The sequence below is a fragment of the Balaenoptera acutorostrata genome, chromosome 3, assembly GCF_949987535.1.
Source record: "Balaenoptera acutorostrata chromosome 3, mBalAcu1.1, whole genome shotgun sequence".
Lineage (NCBI taxonomy): Eukaryota > Metazoa > Chordata > Mammalia > Artiodactyla > Balaenopteridae > Balaenoptera > Balaenoptera acutorostrata.
In genome coordinates this window covers 107622661-107643882 of record NC_080066.1, presented here as the reverse complement: position 1 = coordinate 107643882, position 21222 = coordinate 107622661, and the positions used below count along the sequence as shown (strand labels likewise).

Below are 21222 nucleotides of genomic sequence, written 5' to 3'. Positions count from 1 at the left end.
CAGCCCAGTGAATAAGGAGGGTGCTTCATGGGTGACTTAAAAAACAAAACATTATTTGTAAGGCTTGCCTGTAGGGGGATGGAAGGTGAGCAGGAAGGAAGAAAGCACTGCACTAAATGCCTGAGTTTCCTGATCTCTTTTCATCTTTATAGTAACCTATGAAGTACTAACTGTTGTGAGTATTCCTACTTTGTAGATGAAAAGTCAGACTTAGAAAGAGAAAGACAGCGTGATTGAGGAGTCAAACCTAGCTCTGTCTTACTTGAGGGCCACTAGTACCCTTTCCTTTTCCCCACCCTGCCTCGCCTCTGATGAGTGTTAGAGGAATCAAAATTGTTGCAGCCAGAACACCGTGTGCTGATGGCGAAGGTCTGGTTTCCACCCTGTCCTGTTATAGACCCTGGGATCTGGGTGGGTCCTCTTCCTGGTGGGGGTTGGGAGAGGAGAGGAGAACTCAGGCTTCAGGGCACTCATTTCCAAACACGATTCCTGGGCTTCCCTGGTGGCGCAGTGGTGAAGAATCCTCCTGCCAATGCAGGGGACACAGGTTCGAGCCCTGGTCCGGGAAGATCCCACATGCTGTGGAGCAACTAAGCCCATGCGCCGCGACTACTGAGCCTATGCTCTGGAGCCCGCGAACCACAACTACTGAAGCCCACGTGCCACAACTACTGCAGCCCTTGCACCTAGAGCCCGTGCTCCGCAACAAGAGAAGCCACTGCAGTGAGAAGCCCACGCACCGCAACGAAGAGTAACCCCCGCTCGCCACAACTAGAGGAAGCCCGTGTGCAGCAAGGAAGACCCAACGCAGCCAAAAACAAATAAATAAAAAATTAAAAAATTTATTAAAAAACCCCCCACGCTTCCTGCGGCTCCTGCTGTTTAGGGGAGCAGCTGAGGGCCTTTCAGTGTCCTGGCCCATGTCCTGCCCAGGATAGTCTGACCTGTAGGCTTTACTTTGCTCTTCCTTCTTAGTGGCTGGCAAGCCACCCAGGAAATACTCTAGGACGTGTTCATGAATATTGCCACTGTTGGAAACTTTATTCTATGTAGAGAGCCTTTCTCCAGATGAGTACTTACAGAAAATCTGACCAGAAGAGGCAGAATGTTGCTGAATTCTTTAATATTCATTCATTCCTGATCTTAAGAGAAAAATCACCCATTAGTTTTCTCTGAAACAGTGGGTTAATGGCTTCGGTGTGTAATGAAGACCTTCAGAAATGATTCCTGGAAAGAGTGTCCTGGGCGGATTGCTTTCAGATAGACCCTGGGGAATCCAGCCGGCCCTGAGATATGAAAGGCCTGCGAGAAACACAAAAATACACTTGGCCATCGCAGAGGCTTGTTCTCACCCTTCCTGTCTCATGGACCCCAACAAGCTGACCCCCTTCCACTGAGCTTTGGAATGTTGTCTCAGAGTTTAGTACCTAGAACGTAGAAACTACAACCTATTTTTCTGTCTCAAAGTAGTAAAGAAGCCTCTGGACTTCTTTTGAGACTGCACAGTAGAATGGTTTCTTCGTTTGATGGTTTCCTTATTCTTAGCACCTTAGATCCTGTGTAGCCTTGCTTTTCAGGGCAAAGCCCTGGGCTGCGGGTAATCAGATAACCAAACCATTTCCTAAACAAATTAGAATTTGATTTCATTCATAGTCACACAGCTTTCCCTAGATAAAATGAGGCATCTGAGAAAAAAAAATGTGAGGACATTTTAATGAGAACTTCTCCTGGTAAGATACTCATTTTCCTATCACATTTAATTCCTGTAGAGTATTCTAGAGCAGGTGTGAAGAGCCAGGTGTTGGCCTCGTTCCCCCAGTGACTGTGAATACCTGATGCAGCATCTTTATCTGTTTCCTAGCAGATTATATGATCCCATGCATGTGTGTAGGTTGGACACCTCAGATCTGGACTTGGCTGGGGGACGTGGGAACTTATTCACCTCCTGCCAAAAGAAAGAAACTTACAAGTAGTGCTTTGTGTTTTGAATTTTACAGTGCACTGAGTAAACACAAGTTATGCATTGTGATGGGAGGAGTAAAAAGGTCCGCCACGTCTTTATTTTTTGAGTGGGTGTAACTAAATGACTAGGTCCTGGATGTGTTACTAAGATGTATGTCACAGTCTCTGGCAGAACGACAGTAAACATTTCTCACCTGTGTTATCTTACAGGTGCAGGTGTCTAAAGTTCTTTTTATCCTAAAATGTTTTCCTCGAAGGTTTTTTGTTTTGATTTGTTTTAATAAGCCTCTTGCTTTGGAAATAAGGAACTCACTTCAGTGAATACCTAAGGCTTTCTTAATTCCCTTATGTTACAGATGAGGACACCAAGGCTGTACAGTTCTACCATGAATCAGTAGTAAACCAAGGACTCTTTAATTCCAGGCTTTTGTTTCTCAGCTCATTGTGATTTTCTAGAACTGTAAAATATTCCTAACATTCTTTGTTTTAAAAATCTAGCTTTCAGTTTAAGGTCATTCTCTCTTAGCAGTTGTTTCCTTGCTTTATGGTAACCAAAGCTTTAAAATGATCCAGTACAAGGGGAGAACCAAGCCATGACTGACTTTCTCTTGTTCTAAAATTAATATAAAAATTTATAGCTGTATAAATAATATTTACTGAATTTGACAATATTATTTGTATGTATGAATAAATAATTTTGAAGTGTACCAATATTTTATGGCTGATCTGGTCAAATTTTCACTTGGAGGAGATTGTATCTGTGTTGAGACGCACTGTCCTTTCTCTGTTATCTTGGCCTTTGTGAAGGGTGAATCCTTGGACTCATGATTTTTCACCCTGAGTTTGTGTAGGAAATCAGGATGTGTCTAATTATCATATAGGGTGTCAGGAAATTCTCATAACAGTTAATTTAAATCCACTTAAATTAAAAATAAAGAACACATTATATAGCAACAGAGGTGGTTGTTTTTTTTTTTTCTTTTAAAGAGGAGATTGGATTCCATGAATCAGATGAGCAATTTCAGAACGCATGGGGATTACTGCTTTAAAGGCCCAGGAGGAGTGGATAAGAACCCATCGGCTCTGTCAGTCCTCACTGTGCCCTGGTATATTGATGCTCTCTGTAACTGTTGATCTATGACCTATTTCTCTCTAAAAGCTGTGTATTTAAAATCAGTTCTCTCTTCTTCTGCCCAGCTCAGTGAGCATTTCTTTTTTTCTGTGCTGCTCTTGGAGCTGACCCTCAGGATGGAGAACCTTTCACAGAATAGCATCTTATCCTTGACTCAAGGTCTCAAAGTCATGATTAACTGGCAGATATTGGCTTCAAGAAAAAAACAAAACAAAACACCAAGACACTAGTGCTTAGAATCCACAGGGCTTATGGGGTAAGAGTAAGGGTACTAAGAGAAGAGTTGGAAAACATGTTGGGCAGAGGTGGCCAGGCTCTCCTGGTGAGTTGATGAGTACCTTGGCTCCCTTTGCCCATGTGTCTGCCTCCTGTCCTCCCTTTTCTCCCTCCTATGGGGGCGGGGTGCTGTCTTAGGTGCTGAGCTCAGACAGGCACAGAAGACTGGTCTTTGGGGACTGGGGTGTGTTGACCTTTGCTTCTCTATTGGCCATCTCCATCCTTCTGTCCCAGCTTTCTCTCTCCATTGTCATTTGATACTATTCTGGATGGCATGAAGTACCCTGGTAGCATCATTCATTTTCATTCTTTTGTCTTTAAATGCCCTTCTCCTCCTGTCCGTCTTGTATCTTTGCAATCACTCTTCAGACACCACCTCTTTGAAACCTTCTGTGACCACTGAACTTGTACCCTGAGGCAGAGTTGGTCTGTGCTACTCCTGTGCCGTATATAACTTACCATGCTCAAGTGTGATTATTTGCTTGCATGTCTAGACTGAACATTTGAGGGATGGGACTGTGACTTGTACATCTTGTATCTTAGCATGGTGCCTGGTGTATGATAGGTACCCAAGAGGGTGGATGGATGGATGGATGGATGGATAGATGGGTGGGGCACATTCAAAGAGAACTTCTGAGAAAGGAGAGAGAACGTGTTTTCAGCTGGGATACATGGGAAAAGCTCTAGGTGGGGACAAGAGTTGCTTATACCACATAGTTACTGAAAAAGATGTATATATAGTAGAGGATAGAAGTATGTGCTATGGAGAATGAGCTGTGCCATTTTTTTTTTTTTTTTCAGAGTAGAAACCAAGTAATCAGCAAGAGATGACTTTGCAGTCATTTGGCTTGCCTTCTTAAAAGCTCTGGGATCTTTACTGAAAGATCCAGTTTCTTATGTGTAAAATGATATCCTATAATGTAGGTTCTATTTTTAACGTGAGGATCAATTGAGACTTTCAAAGGGCTCAACACCCTGCCTTGTCTGTAGTGAGGGCTCAGTAGAGTAAATGGTAGCTCTTGCTATTACCATTGGCCTCTATTGTCTGATAGAATTGAGGTGCCTGATATAAATGCTCTCCCACTCCCTGAATAAGAAATTTAGATTCATAGGTAACCACAAAATGTGTGTCCGGGTATTAGGATTCACTGGAAATGGGATTATGTCATCTCTTTTGTCTTCCTGCTGACTTAGTACTTCTTTTTAGAAAGAAAGGCACTTACCAGTTTCTTAGGAAAGCACTTGGTTCTTTTTTTTTTTTTTTTTTTAATTTTATTTATTTATTTTATTTATGGCTGTGTTGGGTCTTCGTTTCTGTGCGAGGGCTTTCTCTAGTTGTGGCAAGCGGGGGCCACTCTTCATTGCGGTGCGCGGGCCTCTCACCATCGTGGCCTCTCTTGCTGCAGAGTACAGGCTCCAGACGCACAGGCTCAGCAATTGTGGCTCACGGGCCCAGTTGCTCCGCGGCATGTGGGATCTTCCCAGACCAGGGCTCGAACCCGTGTCCCCTGCATTGGCAGGCAAATTCTCAACCACTGCGCCACCAGGGAAGCCCAGCACTTGATTCTAAAACAAATTTTTCATGCAAGGCATTCATGGGAGTCTTTCTAGTTGTTTAAAAATATATGTAATATATGCCTATATCTATATATTATTTGCAAAAAGTGTAATTCTTTCCTGAAGTTCTAGAGAGCAGGGGACATGCATTGCTGTTTCTATTTTGATATGGAAGCAAGTTGTGTTGGTCTGGGACAGCTTGATTTTGGCTGATGAATGCCATTGTTTGTATGTGTACATTTCTGCCCCCACTGTTGGAGATACATTTAGAAATCAGTGGTAGGAGTTTCTAATAGTATTTATTTACACAATCATTCATACGTTCATTTCCTGCTCTGCTTATTGCTGCTTTTCTCACCTGGTCTTTCAGTGCTGGACCCAGCAATTATTACTGTTTTTTTTCCCCTTAATGTTCTTAGAAGCTACTACAGTTGCCAGTGATAAAGACTCTTTGCATGTGCCTCTGAGCCCCTTCTTCTCAGAATATTGTATAGCCTATGTTGCTGTTTGGGTACGTGGCCATTTTTATTTGTTGCCTAATATAGGTCAGTCCCGCCATAGTGAATTTCTGAGCAGATGAGAAAATGGATGGGAGCCATCTACACACATCTGGTGATATAGATCCCCCATCCTTTCTCTCTAATTCCAAAATCCAAAATGCTCAGAAAGCTCTTGTAACCCATTTGGCGGCAAGACCTCCCTTGAGCAGGAGTCTATTTATATTCTTCTTTTATCTCGTTTAGTGTGGTTATCCATCAGTTTTGCTGCAGAGGTATTACTGTGTTTGAGTATGAGGTGCTGACCTACACTCCACGGGGAGCAATAAAGTATATATTACATTTCTAAAATGTTAAAATTTTTGCATTCCAAAGCACATTTGGCTGTACGGGATTTGGGTAAGAGATGTGGGCCTGTAGTATTTTCATTAGGGCCTCTAAGCCTTTTTTTTTTTTTTTGACAGCCTTCCCTTGAGGTTCTCTCCTGGGTACCATCTTTGTGTGGCATGCAAATGAGGATCTCCCTTGTCTGTCACTCAAGCAGTATTTAATGAGCTGCTGTGGCTTTGTACTAGGAATTGGGAAGAATGAGGCATTGGCTCTTTTTGCCCTGGAGAAGCTCAGAGACTCATAATGATGCGGAAGGTGCTATATTAGCCAGTCTGTGGATTCCTGCCTGTGGTGGGATAATCACAGCCCGAAACTTCACCAAAATTGCAAAGGTAAAGAAATGTGGAAGAGAATGTGATCAAGGAGCAGTTGTGTATTTGCTGTGGTCTTTGAAAAGTAAAGCCAGAGATGGGGCTGCAGAGGAGCCAGTTTTTGAAGAGCCTTATCTACCAAGCTAACTAGTTAAGAATTTATCCTTCGGCAGTAAAGATTCTTTAAACCTGGGAATGAATGATTGGGTTCGCATTTTAGTAAGAGCCCTCTAACGTTATCTTAAGGGACCCCCAAAAGAAGTCATTGAAATACTCTGGGCAATAGTCCTATAATACTTACATTGTATAGTGCTTCAGGGTTTGCAAAAGATTTCTCCAGCCTTAATTTCTTTTGCAGTAGCCTTGGGGGATGGGTAGGTAATAACTAAGGAAACATTTCAAGAAGTGACTTGCCCAAGGTCATATCCAGCAACCGACTGTACCAGCTCTCCTAATTCTATGTTCGTTCCTGCTTGAATGTGATATTAAAACATTTTAATATACTGTCCAGATACTGAGCATACTTAAAGGTAATCTGCCACCTGCATATCTTTTATACTTGTACTGGATTAGACTGTCAGCTCCTTGAGGACTTGCAGTATTAAATTTGATGTACCTTTGGCACAAAGATAAGCTCACAATTGGCACCACCAAGAATCTGCTAAACTTTCTCCTCCAGAGCAAGCACAGTCCTAGGAAGAAGAAACATTTGTGAAAACAGAGGGACTGTCATTTTTCTTGTTATAGATCTCATCATGTGTACTTATTAGGCAGTTTCTATGTTTAGGACACAGCGCTAAGTGCTGTGGGGAATACAAAGTGCAAAACAGTTAGATTTAAATTTTTTTAAAAAGTCGTGAATTAAGCCTGTTCTGTCCTATTCAGATCTCACACCAAATTTCTTGGCTTTTTGTAACAAATTTCCTTTTTAAAGGATGTTAGGTGTTGAAATCAAAAGGCTTCTTGCACAGACTGGAAGTATTAGGCTTATACATTTGCTTTCCAGGTGGTTATTTTTGAAACAAAGAAAGAAACAAAATCATTAAATAGGCATATTTTATTATGAAAGAATGAAAGTTTTACCTTGACTAGATGCCCAGTAATATCACCTCACAAGTGAAAATCATCTTGTGATTCATACTTAAAATCAGTAGTCAACTGTAAGTTTTGTGTCAACCCTACTGAATTAGCACTGAAATTAATGATGTAATCTTTTTCTTACACACCTGGCATATATTGCTGTTTATGCTAGCAGTATTTCCTGGGCTGTCTAGGTGTTAGGGAAAAGTCAAGGTCTAAATTATTCTCAGTCTTAAGAATCCATGTCAGTTTTAAAGCATTTATTGAGTTGATTCAGTTCTGATTTCTTTTACCACCTTTGTATCAGAAAAGCTTTGGGGACCCCAGAAGAAATTCTAGAGGTCATTCAGACCCAGGGGCTAGACTGGGGGAAAAGACAAATTAGGAAACTGATCCCTATGGGTTCAAGTCCATTCTTCATCTTGTTAATTATAACTTTGGTCAAGTGTTTGAGCCTCTGGTTCCTTACCTGAAAAATGAGGCTTATGATAATGTTTTTCAAAGATTCTAAGACATACATTTTTATCTTAAAACAAGATGTGTTTTATAGTGCATTATATGTTATGGTTTAATTTGTGGTGTTTTTGTTTAATATAGTGGTGCATAAAATGATGATGCATCTTATAATCAGTGATTTCTTAGATTTGATGAAATATGGTAATAATTTGCCTTACCAGCCTCCTGGGTTGTTGTCAGGATCAAATCAGATATGTTTACTAGAAAACTACCACTGTGCCAACTAACATGCAAACAAAAGCACCTTCCAAGGTCCCTGGACAATTTTTCTGCCTTTGGTATTTCTTTTTTTTTTTTAATAGATTTTATTTATTTAATTATTTATTTTTGGCTGTGTTGGGTCTTTTGTTGCTGCGCACGGGCTTTCTCTAGTTGTAGCGAGCAGGGGCCACTCTACGTTGCGGTGAGCGGGCTTCTCATTGCGGTGCCTTCTCTTGTTGCGGAGCACGGGCTCTAGGCGCGCGGGCTTCAGTAGTTGTGGCACGCGAGCTCAGTAGTTGTGGCTCGCGGGCTCTAGAGTGCAGGCTCAGTAGCTGTGGCACACGGGCTTAGTTGCTCCGTGGCATGTGGGATCTTCCCGGACCAGGGCTCGAATCTGTGTCCCCTGCATTGGCAGGCGGATTCTTAACCACTGTGCCACTAGGGAAGTCCCTGCCTTTGGTATTTCTTTTTTTTTTTTTTTTTTTAAAGTTTTACTTGATTTTATTTATTTATTTATTTATTTTTGGCTGTGTTGGGTCTTCGGTTCGTGCGAGGGCTTTCTCCAGTTGCGGCAAGCGGGGGCCACTCTTCATCGCGGTGCGGGGACCGCTCTTCATCGCGGTGCGCGGGCCTTTCTCTATCGCGGCCCCTCCCGTCGCGGGGCACAGGCTCCAGACGCGCAGGCTCAGCAATTGTGGCTCACGGGCCCAGCTGCTCCGCGGCATGTGGGATCTTCCCAGACCAGGGCTCGAACCCGTGTCCCCTGCATTAGCAGGCAGATTCTCAACCACTGCGCCACCAGGGAAGCCCCCTGCCTTTGGTATTTCTGATGATACTTTATTTCTGTGTGTCTTAAAAATAAACTGGGAAGAGTTGGAAAATGAAAATTGCAAATCTATATGAATTAAGATATCAAATGTCTTTCTTAAATATTTGAAGTAACAATAGAATTTCAGTTGACTTACACTTGGACTTCCTGAAAGATTTTATTTTTCTTTCAAGCAGTACCTCAGTCACGTTGGTCTTATCTCCCCTTACTTTTCCCTCCACCTCCCCGCCCCTACATAAGAGCGCTGAGTAAGGCCAGCTTTGGATGGGAGAGGAGTGTGGGGTGAGAAGATCATTAATTTCATTTTGGGCACATTGAATTTGAGATGAGTTTGAGGCATCCAAGTGAAGATGTTGAGTAGGCAGTTGAATTTGTGAGTCAGAGATAAAAATGTGGCATTCTGGGTATAGACATGGTAGATGAAGGCTTGAGCTTGGATGAGATCACCTAGGAAACAAGAAAGCAGGATTGGGACTGGAGGTTGACAAGCCACCTTCAGCCAGCAAACCTGTTTTATTTGGCCTATGCAGTGTTTTTAAAATATTTGAACAAGTTGCTGTAGCATGTTTATGGTTTTTTGGCTGCCCCAAATATACTTTGTCTTTTGATGGCAGCACCCTAGTTTCCTTTTAAGAAATTCCCTATCCTCCAGTCTCAGACCTTAGCCTTAGATAAAGTTCTTCCCCTGACTCCGAATGAAGTGTGTGACTCAGGGCTGGCCAATCATTCCTGAGTCGTCTACCCACGGTGGTTGGTTCAAGAATGGCCTTCTAATCCAAGCTGGTCTAATCAGAGGGAATTTTGAGACTGGGGGCTGGGGGGTAGAGGAAACTCCAGGAAGAGAATCTTTCTTGTTTTCTGCTTAAACCTGGCAGGATGTGGTCTGGAGGTCTAGCAATGGCCTTGCTGCCATAGGGTAGATCTTATCTGCGAATTAGGGACACGAAGAATCCAGATAGAGAAACTGGTCCTGATCACGTTGATTAAACCCAGTGGCAAGCTGTACCTCTAGGCTTTGTGGTTAAATGTGCCAATAAATTCTCATTTTGGTGTAACCCAGGATTTCTTTTATTCACACCAGAAAGAAATCTTAATGGCCAAGATTTAAAAATCGTGAGTTTTCATTTATAAATCAGGACTTTGGCTTGAGCTAAGTAATTGTTGTTTTAGTAGGAACATCTGCTCTCCATTTTATTATAGTCTGTACCTCTCCCTACTGTCATCTGACCCTGATGCTTCAGGTCTGTTGCCAGCTATCCTGTCGGTTCTGCTGTGCTTTAAATTGTAGACCTGAGGGGGAAGTGAAAGTCAACTTTGTTTCCCTTAATTGTATTACTTGCTTGTCCCTGTGGGTAGTTGGGCTTTTGACTGCTGATATGGAGTGAAAAGGGAAGGAGACCTAGATTCAAGCTTTGAAGAGTTTGGACCCGGGAAGAATAGGCAGAGGAGGATAAGCTTGCAAAGAGAAGGAAGCCATGGTGGCAGGAAGAACATTGATTGTAGAGGCCAAAGCAAGGAGTGTTTCAGGGTTTCAGGGAGAAATTGATCAACATGGCCAGATACTGTCAGGAGGTCAAATAAGATAAAGAATGAAAAAAAATTCTCATTTGAATTTGGCAACAAAGAGATCATTACTGATCCAGCCTGGAGCTGTTTCAGGGAGTGATGGAGCCAAGCCAGGTTGGAATGGGTTGAAAAATGAATGGGAGATGGAAAAATGGGAGATATCCAAGGAGGACAATTTTTATTTTTCCTGTGAAGGAAGCAAAGAAATAAAGCACTAGCTGGAGACATGAGGTTGAGGGTAGAAAGCTTTAAAAATAGGATTTGAGTGTGTTGAATTGTTGATGGGAAAGATCTGGTTGAAAGGGAGAAGTTGGTTGAATAGACAGGAGAGAAGAGACAAGGGGTAATTGATTATATGAGTCTGAGAAGGTGGGGTGAAGTGGGATCTAAAGCCCAGTGGAGAGATTGACCTTGGGTGAGAGGAGGAACAGGATGCAAGAGGAGGGCAGAAGCTGAAGGTCAGTAGTAAGTTAGTCTGATACTGAGAAGTTGCTATGCCATAGGTTCCATTTCTCTGTTAGGAGGCAAGGTCATCTGGGAATGGGGGTGATGGTGGTGTGGATGTCAGAAGGGGTGGCCCTTTGAAAGTGAAATAAGAGTTGAGGAGAGTGGGAGAATGAGTGGGTGGGATCACCCAGCATTGTGGAGGACTGACTCGTTAGTGGTTGGTACTCATGAATGTTGAATGACTCTGCAGTGCCTAGGTGCTCAGTTGTGGGCACAGACAGAGCTACCATAGGCATCAGCTATGGGGTTTGGCAGAAGAGGAAGGACAAAAGGGTGAGCAAGGTAAGTTGAGGGCATTTGTCAAGGGTGTTATGGGATGCGCTCTATGGAGATGTTGGCCTTTAGAAAGGAAGCTGGGTAAGAAGGGACGTGAAATGAAACTTCAGATGAGGCCCAAATGGTTGATCACAACGAAGGGGATTTTAATGAGGCAGCCGAAGCTGAGGGTATGGTAGTCAGAGGAGGGATGCTGGGTGGTGAGGCTTGGGTGGAGTGCTGGAGAGGTTTTGTTGGAGGTGAGGCAGGCACGGGAACAGAGACCAGAGTGTTGATGGATTTTGGATACTCAGGTCTCCCTTGCTCATTGCAGGACTAAGACAGGAAAGGAAAATTTTGGTCATGGTTCTACGTCATTTGTATCTGGGTTGGCTGTTTAATAAGAATAGGTTATCCATTTCCTCTTAACCTCCTTCCCTTTGATTTCAATGGAAGAGTATATTGAAGTGGTTTGGGGCCTACCTCTGTTTTTGCAATATGTCCAGAGAGTGATATTAGGAAAACTGTCTTTAATCACTTTTGGTACAGAAAATGTAAATCCTTTAAACCTCTTGAGTTCATAGACTTTTCAGTTGCTCGAATGATTTGGTGCTCTTTTGCCTTCCATAGTCATGTTACTTCTGAAGGTGACTGATGGTGTAATCAAAACCTTTAAGAGGAGCCCATGTTTAACTGGATCCCTTGTGGCTCTCACTATGATGAGCTTTGAAGGCAGGGTAAGTAGGAAGCTATGTCAGGGACATCTGTTGTTATTTGTAACGTGTGTCGTGCTTTGGCAGTAACAGAACCTGAGCAAGTCCATCAGTCGGTAGTTTATAAGCAGTAATCTGAGAGCTCAAAAAATTCTTCTCTGAATGGTAAGGCATTGGAGCCAGCAATGCTTCTACATGAGAGGGGAAAAAAGGTTTGGAAGTCTCACCAAGGGAAAAAAAAAAAAACCCACTTGGGTTTTGGATTTAATAAGATGCTAAATCTGATAATCTCAAAACATCTGAAGGTTGTGATAAAAATCCTCACCAAGTAATCAGGATGCAGCCATCTAGAGTCTTAAAAAAAAAAAAATTCAAGCGTGTAGGCTTTTAGATACAGCATCTATTTGTTACTGATTCTGAAAAGATTAGGTAAGCGACAGAGCATGGGGAAAGATGGTCCGTGTTTGCAGGCGGAGGGGGATGAGCAGTGATAGCAGAAGTCCCACAAACGCTCAGAGATCTGCCACAGAATGAAGTGTCCTACAGCCCAGAGCAGCTCTGCTGCCAACCAGCCCACACTCTGCTCTCTGTAGGGCTGTTTCCTTATTCTTCCCCAAGGAACCTGTTTATTCATCCCTACTCTTACCTGTACTTTGCCCCATCCCAATGCCTGTCCTCCCCTTTCTCCATCTCACATCCATTTCCTCCTGCCCAGTGAGGCCAAAGCCAAGTCCAAAATGATACTAGATCTTTCCTTTCTCTGACTCCTTTGTGTATATTGTTTGTGTATCTTAGTAAGTTAGCTCTTTCATAGACTTATAGATTGTTAAGTTTGTGAGAAACCTTGGATATTTTTTTTTTCTCAAACTATTCGCAAAACAAGAATCGCTTTACCCAACTCAAGGCTTAACAGTCTGCAAGTTCCTTTAGATCCTGGTGTATTCAAGAGTCTGGAGACTTGGGTTCTCCTGCCTGGGACTTCAGGCCTTTAAGGATTGCTTCATTTTTCTCCAATAAAGAGAACAAAGTGTTACTGATGAGCATGGCATGTCCTTGACATCTGCTGTTTTATACTGTTTTACCCAAGCAATAGTTCGGGCCCTGCCTTGATCATTTTTTCTTGCTCTCTAAATAACTAAACCACCTGCTTTGTCCTTAGAATTTTTTTTGAAAGGCTTAGTTCATTCTCAATGTAAGTCTTCTTGTGGCTTATTAATTCCTTCTGTACTTTTGTGTACATCTTTACTTGCTGTTGTAAAGCTTATAAAGTGGGAGGTGAGGTGTAAGTCTACCAAGCATTGCTTCTTGGGCTCAACAGAGCAGAGGGGGCTGAGTTAAATTGTAGCCAAGGAGCCCTTTCCTCCTTAAGGTCCTTTAAAGTCTCAGTTGACTTTGTAAACTGCCAAGAGCATTGCCTGGGACGGGGTAGGCCATTAATGGTAGCTATTCTTATTGGGCCTAGGTGGCTGGTCAGAAAGATCCCACATTAAAGAAGTTTATCAGTTAAGAACTAATCTCCTACATGAAGTGAACCTCAGGATTTTCATGTCGTGGTAGTTCTCTATACTGAGGCCAAAGCGTAAATGGGGACTTTAGAATCACAGAGTGTTACAGCTGGCAGGAAAATAGATCTCAGCATCCAAAATATTATATAGAAGGAAACTGAGGTCTGGAGAAGATTGATAACCGTCCACAGGCCATATAGTTTATATTGGTACACTGGGACCTGGATGCAGCTCTCTGGGCTCTGGAACCAGGATTGTCCTACCAGACCAAGGTGTATGACTCTGAAAAGTCACTCTTGAGGGAGGGATGTGGAAAGACAGGAGGAAAGGGATAGTATCCGGAGGGCACCGTAACCCTGGGTGGCGATGTCAAATAATAGCATAAATCTAGAGGTTTAGCCCCAGATATTTCACCACATTACTCCTCTCAGATGGTTGGCCTCTATGTCTGCTCCTTTTTAGGTAAATTCTGGGTCAGTACTTTGGAAAGCCAGGAGGGTGTGGGATTCTAGGAATAATGAGAGCCTCCCGTAATAGTAAAGGTCACAGCTTTGACAATGCATTTGGAAAAGACAGAGAAGAGCCTGGTCTCAGAGAAGCCTTCAGGCCCCGTGGGAAACTCGGGTTCTATTGCATTGCTGCCGAGGCCTGGGGTGGGCGCTCAGCATTTAGCTGTGTAAGGACTGAGTTGCAGGTGAGCATGCAGCCCCTGGCAGTGGCTGAGGTCTGAGATATATGGAGAATTTCTGGGAGTCCTGCTTGTGTACACTGCGGGAAGGATGCGAGAATAAAAAAGTAATACCAAAAAAAAAAAAAAAAGAAGTAATGCAGCACCATGATGACAAAACAGAAAGGAATCCATCCAAAGATTAGGCGAAGAATGTGTTTTCTGGAATTACTGACATGGGAACAGAGGATAATGGGGTTGTATGTTGTTGAGAAATCCTGTGTTTCTTTACTTGGGGAGAACACCTGCTAGTGACCCACAACCAAGAGAATTTGGAAAGAGGGAAAGCTCAGGGGTGGATGTCTGAGCGGGCAGAACAAGCGCTGAGTTTGAGCTAGTGGATGGCAAGCTGAGGTTCAAACCCACGCGGTTTGGTTTCACAGCTGGAAATCTCAACTGCTGTGCTGTCTGTCTGCCCCTGCTCAGCTGCCCGCTGTGATCCAAGCCCTGGGAGAAGCAGCCAGGTCCAGTTTAAGTTCTCCTGCCCCCTGGTGTCCCCCAGGGATTCCTTAGAGCCTAGTAAGTCGTTGAGATATATGATGGCCCAGGGCCACCCTTAGTCAAATGGCCATGATTTTTAGGTCCCCATGGAGTCTTGATCTTTTAATGCACTTGCATCCTTTCCTTATACCATCAATCTTATATCTTGGTAACTGAGTACCAACTGGTTTTCTCTGCCCTTTGGAGGTTTTTAGTTAAACTTGGCTCAACCCAGAGGCTTCTCGTGATTCCACACATTCCTGTGTCTTCCTTGCTCACACCCCCCTCTGCCTCCGAGTGTCTGTGTCCTAAAGTGCTGTCTGTGTCACTCACGAGCGTTCTGAGTGCAACACTTTTTCCCACGCAGTTTCCCCGGGAAACCGTGTCCCATCAGATAGGCTTTTGTGTAGACTCGAAGAGTCACAGTTTGACCTATGTGATCTTTCCCCAGCTTTACTGATTCTACCCCTCCTTCATATTCTTTCTCACTTGAGTATCAAAGTTCTATCCACATAGGGGCAGCTGTGGGACAGGTCCTCACTTTATACCTTAACAACTAGCACAAATAAATACTGCCTATTTTCTGAGAATTCTGGTGAATAAAAGATTTGTCCTACTACATTCACTTCAGCTTGGGTGCAGATATATACAGAGATACCTAGGTCTTTGACTATGCCATTACTGGACTATTTCATATTAATTGCTACTAAATCTTTTACTGCTTACTCAGCACTATACACTGTACAGCTGGATAGCACTCACCTCAGATTTCTTTATCTCCTTTATCTGCCAACTTCTCTTAAATGCAAGACTTATTAACTTTGCTTTTAGTTCTCATACCAGTTCCCATGGTTTTAGAACCTAAAGCATGTGTGAATCTCATGCCATCTCCCCTTTCCGACTCCTTGTAGCCTAGAATATAATGATCTTGGTTTTTTTTTTTTTTTTTTTCATGTCCTATTTCACATCCAGGAGTCTCCCTGATAGTACAACACACCTAGAATTTTCTTTTGAGTAAAAGCTGTGTATGACATGTGAATATTCTTAAGACTTGTGTTCCTTTCTCTAGAATCATGTGAATTTCTCCCCATCATTCTTATTGGCATAGATTGTCTGAATGACTTCTTTTCTCAAAAGAGCCATGAGAGACTTAGTGGAATTGGAAACTAGATCCCCAGTTCAGAGGCATCTGGTGGGGATCGGGGAGTGACTATCTCTAATTCTGAGGATTGCCTAGGATCTCAGAAACTGTGAGGTATTTTTTCTAGGTTCAGGGAGTTAGGAATCTGCTACCATTCATGATTGGCATAAAGTAAAGGGAAATCTAACTGCATCCTTGTTTTTCTTTTTTGTTTTTTCCTAGACAAAAAGTTTATTTCTGCTCTGGGGAAAGTAGAAGAGTCCAGGTTTAAAATAGATTACAGTATTCACTGATGAGGCTAAAGAATTAGAAGTTTGTAAAATCTTTGTTTCTTGGACGAAAAAAGGAAAAAAGGGAGAGGCTAGAGTAGAAAAAAGGTGTATTAGATTATAATAGCAATAGTAGGTAGCATTTATAGAGCATGTATGTGTTAGGTACTGTCTTAGGAATTTTTCCATTTCTCATCTCAGTTAGTATAGCCCTATGACACTCCCACTCTTTATTTTATACAAGAGGAACCCATGCTGCGCGGAGAAGTTAAACAGCTTACTCAAAGTCGCACAGCTAATAAATGTCAGATTTGATGATTTTCACGTTGGCAACATAGTCGAAGTCTCACACTCTTTAACTTCAAGGTTACAATGCTGTATGTTGAGTCATTTTAACTTTTTCCCTCGCTTTGAGTACAGCCTCCCACAGTATATATAAAGCACAGGAGAAGTGGCAGTTTCAGCTTCTTTTTCTTGTTGTTGTTTGTTTATTTAATAGCAGGGTTAAAAAAAAAAAGGCAGTGTGCAGTCTAAATCAAGTTTAATTAGACCCGTGTGGAAAGCATAACAATTATCTATGCCAATTTCCAATGTTTTTCTTGTTTTTCATGTTCAATTATTAATAGATACAGCGCACATATTCTTTCATTTATTTTCTAAGTGAAATGATTGAAGCAGGCATAGGATTCTAAGCTGTTGCCTAGTTTTTTTTTTTTTTTAAGAATCTTCATCTGAAAGGAACATTTTCTCTAAAAAAAGAAAAAAAATCTGTTTTTGTTTGTGGGACACATCTTCCCTTGGAGAATATGGTGTTACCAGGTGTGGAATCTTGGCATTAAACTAAATTTCCCTTTCTCTTCCCTGAACTGATGGAAAGGAGTGGGGTGGGTTGGGGGAGGGGAGGGGTGATGGTGGGATATACGTATACATAGATGTATATAGATGCACATCTCCAGACCTGTCCAGTATCTGGACAGAAGGCCTTTCATTAGGTCCCAGACACCCCTGTTTGTCCCCAGCATCCTGTGCTGAAACTGAGGTTTTAGAAGAATCTCAAGAGATTTTCTTGGGCTAGGTTGTCCAGACGGGGTTTTTTAAAAAATAGCTTCTCTCCTTTATTTTATAGAGAAAAAGATAATGAAGAGTATCTCCCCTTTCCCAAATATAAAAAGGGTGTTTTTCTGTTGCTTTCATAATTGAATTAAAAATCCCACGATGATAGTTTTTAATATTTTCTTCATGATTATAATGTTCTTCCTTTATCTGAGCCATGGAAAGGTTCACAGAAATATAACAAATAAAATATTCTTACTATTTAAAAAGAACTGTCTATAGAGTTTTGGTATTATAGATGATTTAAAAATAGTTTATTAGGTTTCTTCCCACATTTAATACAGTAATTGCAGAAAATTTGGGAAATTCAGAGAAAAAGATGCAAAGAAAAGCAAATTCTCGTAGTCCCTATACCCGGGAGAATAAACAACAACAACAAAAAAACTTAAACTTACTGTTTTCATGTGTGTTCTTTATCTGTGAAGAGTTTTTACACCTTTCTCTGTGTTGAGTTTTCGTTTGTTTCTTGGTTAGGATCATACTCTAAATGCAGTGTTGTTTCCTGCTCTGTTGGAAAGATGTCTCAGGTTCAGAGACAGCGGATTCAGGGCTTCTTTGCTGAACCTACCGTGTCACAGGTCAGCTGGCAGCCTCGGTCATGGGGTGCCTCAAAAACATGCTGTGTGCTGCATGCTGCTGAGTGCTGGGCGGCAGAGAGGACCTGCCTTCCCCGCTCACAGAATCGCTGGAGAAGACAAGCAGATGTTTTCATGGCCACTTCTGTTTTTTTGGAGTGGAAAATTTCAGACATATACAGAAATAGAACATTACAATGGACCCTGTGTGCCTTTCTCCCAGCTTCAACAATGGTCAATTTATAGCCATCTTTCTTCATTTAGATCCCAACCTCTTTTCCCACACCCTGGACTATTTTGAAGCAAATCCCTAACATCCTATTATTTCACTAGTAAGTATTTCTATACACATCTCTGAAAGACAAGGACTCTTTCTTTTCTTTTAATACTGTAATATTATTATCATACTTTAAGAACTTCTGTAATATAATCAAATATGAAATATCTAGTCAGCGCTGAGATTTATCTGTTTTCTTCATTTTTTTTTTTTTTTTTTGGTTTGTTTGTATCAGGATCCAAATAAGGCCCAGACATTGCAATTGATTGACATGCCTCTTCAGTACCTTTTAGTCTGTAGGTTCACCCGTCACTATCTTTTCCTTGCAATTTATTTTTTGCCAAACCAGACCATTTATTCTGGTCTATTGGCTGGATTTTGCCAATAACATCCCACAGAGTTAAATGTTAAGTGTTCCTGTGTTTAACGTATTCCTTTAGCCACCAAATTTCTTGGGAATTGGTAGTCACATCTAGAGGCTGGGTCAAATTCTATTTCCATTTTTTTGTCAAGAATACTCTAAGTGTGTGTGTACTCTTATCAGGAGGCATTTAACACCAGTTCCCTCTGTGTGTGTGTGTGTGTGTGTGTGTGTGTGTGTGTGAGAGAGAGAGAGAGAGACAGAGAGAGACAGAGAAGGAGAGAAAGAGAGAGAGATGTGAACAGTTAATGGTGATCCTTGCTGCCTAATCAATTCATTAGGGGTTTCAAAATCTTCATCTCCATCATTTCTTCATTTATTAGCTGGAATACTTGAATAAAGAGAAACTTCTGCTAATCAGCTACTTGGTTCTCCTGGGTAAAATTTATGTAGGAAAGGCAAGAAATATGCCTGATTCTTTCTCTTTATTTACCAGTTTTTAAAGTAATTACAGTTGACCCTTGAACAACATGGGGGTTAGGGGTGCTGACCCTTCATGAAGCTGAAAATTTACATATAACTTACAGTCCGGCCCTCCCCATTGGTGGGTTCAACCAACAGCAGATTGTGTTGCACTGTAGTATTTACTACTGAAAGAAACCCACATATAAGTGGATCTGCACAGTTCAAACCCATGTTGTTCAAGGGTCAACTGTTGTTGGCTCCATTAGCCAGCTAATTAGTAATGTCCTCAAAAGGTAGCCATTGAGAGAGAGTGAGAGAGGTATGTGATTCATGAATTAAAAAATATTGGTGTTTTAATCCATTGCATTTATTCTTGACACTAAAATTGTCCCATCTTTGGCCAGTGGGAGTCCCTTTGTGCTGGCTCCTGGATCCTCTTGATATGATTCTAGTGGTCTTTGACAGCTTCTCTGCTTTCTGTATGTTAAGATATTCGAGGCCAGTGGTTCTCAAAGTATAATCTGAGGATTCCTGAGGGTTCCCAAGACCCTTTGAAGGGGTCTGTGAAGTCAAAACAGTTTTCATTATGGTACTAAGACATTGTTTACCTCTTTTACTTTTATTTTCTTATGTGTTTAGTGGAGTTTTCTAGAGGCTACAGGTTGGCTCTTGGAATGTGTGTATATTCTTGTTTTCTAGAATTTTCTAAAATAAGCTCTTTGGAGTCTTCAATAATCTCTAAGAATGTAAAGGGGTCCTAAGACCAAAAAACTTGAACTGCTGCTCTAGGCTCATTTTTTAACATTTCTTGCCATGTACATGGAATCACTGGTGACCCTGTAAATCAGCTCCCTTTTTTGTCAACTCTTTTATTATGTGTGTGATCTGCTCCAAATCTCAAAGCTAATAAATAGCAAAACCAGAATTTGAACCTAGATTTTTATGCAGTAGTTTTTTTTCCCTGTAAAACAATCACTGATGTCCAAAATTTATGATTAATTAAAGCTTAGAAATTGTAAACACTGCCCGAAATGTAGACATGTACATTTTACCAGACATGTACATGTACATTTTAGAGGCCACCAAGCAAAATTAGCAGTTCTTTTTCTCCAATGGAATGGCTGTCAAAAAGGGAAAAACAGATGTAGAGGCAGGATGAGTGGTTGCTATAGCTCCATGATATAATGTAAAACCATGCACTGAATATGTTGTTTTTCTGGTCACAGTAAGGAAATTCAGAATGCAGTAGTAACTCATTAGCATGGCAACTTTTAAAGATTTCAGTCATCTGGCAAAAAGCCTGCTTAGCCCGTGGAATTCAATAATGGCTCATGTGGGCTTCCCTGGTGGCACAGTGGTTAAGAATCTGCCTGCCAATGCAAGGGACACGGGTTCGAGCCCTGGCCGGGGAAGATCCCACAAGCCACGGAGCAACTAAGCCCGTGCACCACAACTACTGAGCCTGCGCTGTAGAGCCCGCGTGCCACAACTACTGAGCCCACGTGCCACAACTACTGAAGCCTGCGCGCCTAGAGCCTGTGCTCCGCAGTAAGAGAAGCCACAACGAGAAGCCCGCACATCGCAACAAAGAGTAGCCCCTGCTCACGGCAACTAGAGAAAGCCCGCGCACAGCAACGAAGACCCAACGCAGCCAAAAATATAAATAAATAAATTAATTAATTAATAAAAAAATGATGGCTCATGAGTTTCCCACTAGTTTCTGAACCCAGGTACCGATTGATTGCTTGACCATGTAGCTTAGAGATACCTTTTTTTCATCTTGTAGTTCGTTGAATCAAATCCTGCAAGAAAGCATCCTGCAGTTTTCAGATAATGGTGCCTTAAGCCTGGGACACTAATTTTTCCATCACTAGTTTGGGATTAGCAGATGCAAACTATTATATATAAAATGGGTAAACAACAAGGTCCTACTGTATAGCACAGAGAACTATATTCAATATCCTGTGATAAACCATAATGGAAAAGAATACGAAAAAATATATATTTGTTTAAATGAATCACTTTTCTGTACAGAAGAAATTAACAACATTGTAAATCAACTATACTTCAATCAAATTATAAATAAATAAAAAAAAAAATTTTCCCATCACTGAATAGTATACACACCTCTAAAAGATGGCTACTTAAAACCACTGGATTTTGCAGTTCTAGGTCCTTGAGGGAATCTTTATTTTGTCTCACTGTGTTGAGCTGAACTCAGTAACTTGTCCTTTGTTTGCCATTCCCAGTAACTGCAGCTTCTTTTGGATAATGAACAACATTGACTCTTATTTCCCAGCCACACAGGAGAGCTTCCATCATAAGAAAAGGAAGTAAGCCTTCAAAACGGCTTTCTGAAGCTAGTGTATGTACCGGAGACGATCAGCCTTACGTAACGTCCTTGAGTATTTGCCAAAGTAAGAAACACCTGACAGCCTCAGGTGCCATCTGGAAAAGTGTCGTCATAGAGGAAGCTTGGCTCAGAGCTCACATCCCTGTTCAGGTGCTTCATCATTA

The 21222-nt window shown here is 41.8% G+C and overlaps 1 protein-coding gene across 7 annotated transcripts in view; it reads left to right on the top strand.

Moving 5' to 3' along the window:
- STXBP6 (syntaxin binding protein 6) overlaps positions 1-21222 on the top strand; it is a 335859-nt gene that overhangs the window by 75163 nt on the left and 239474 nt on the right. Inside the window, exon 2 of one of the 7 annotated variants that reach the window (XM_057544154.1) lies at positions 5889-6146. The exons of the other annotated variants lie outside the window; for them this stretch is intronic. The gene's annotated coding sequence lies outside the window, so the exon portion shown is untranslated. The remainder of the gene's footprint in view (positions 1-5888; positions 6147-21222) is intronic. 7 annotated transcript variants of the gene reach the window in all.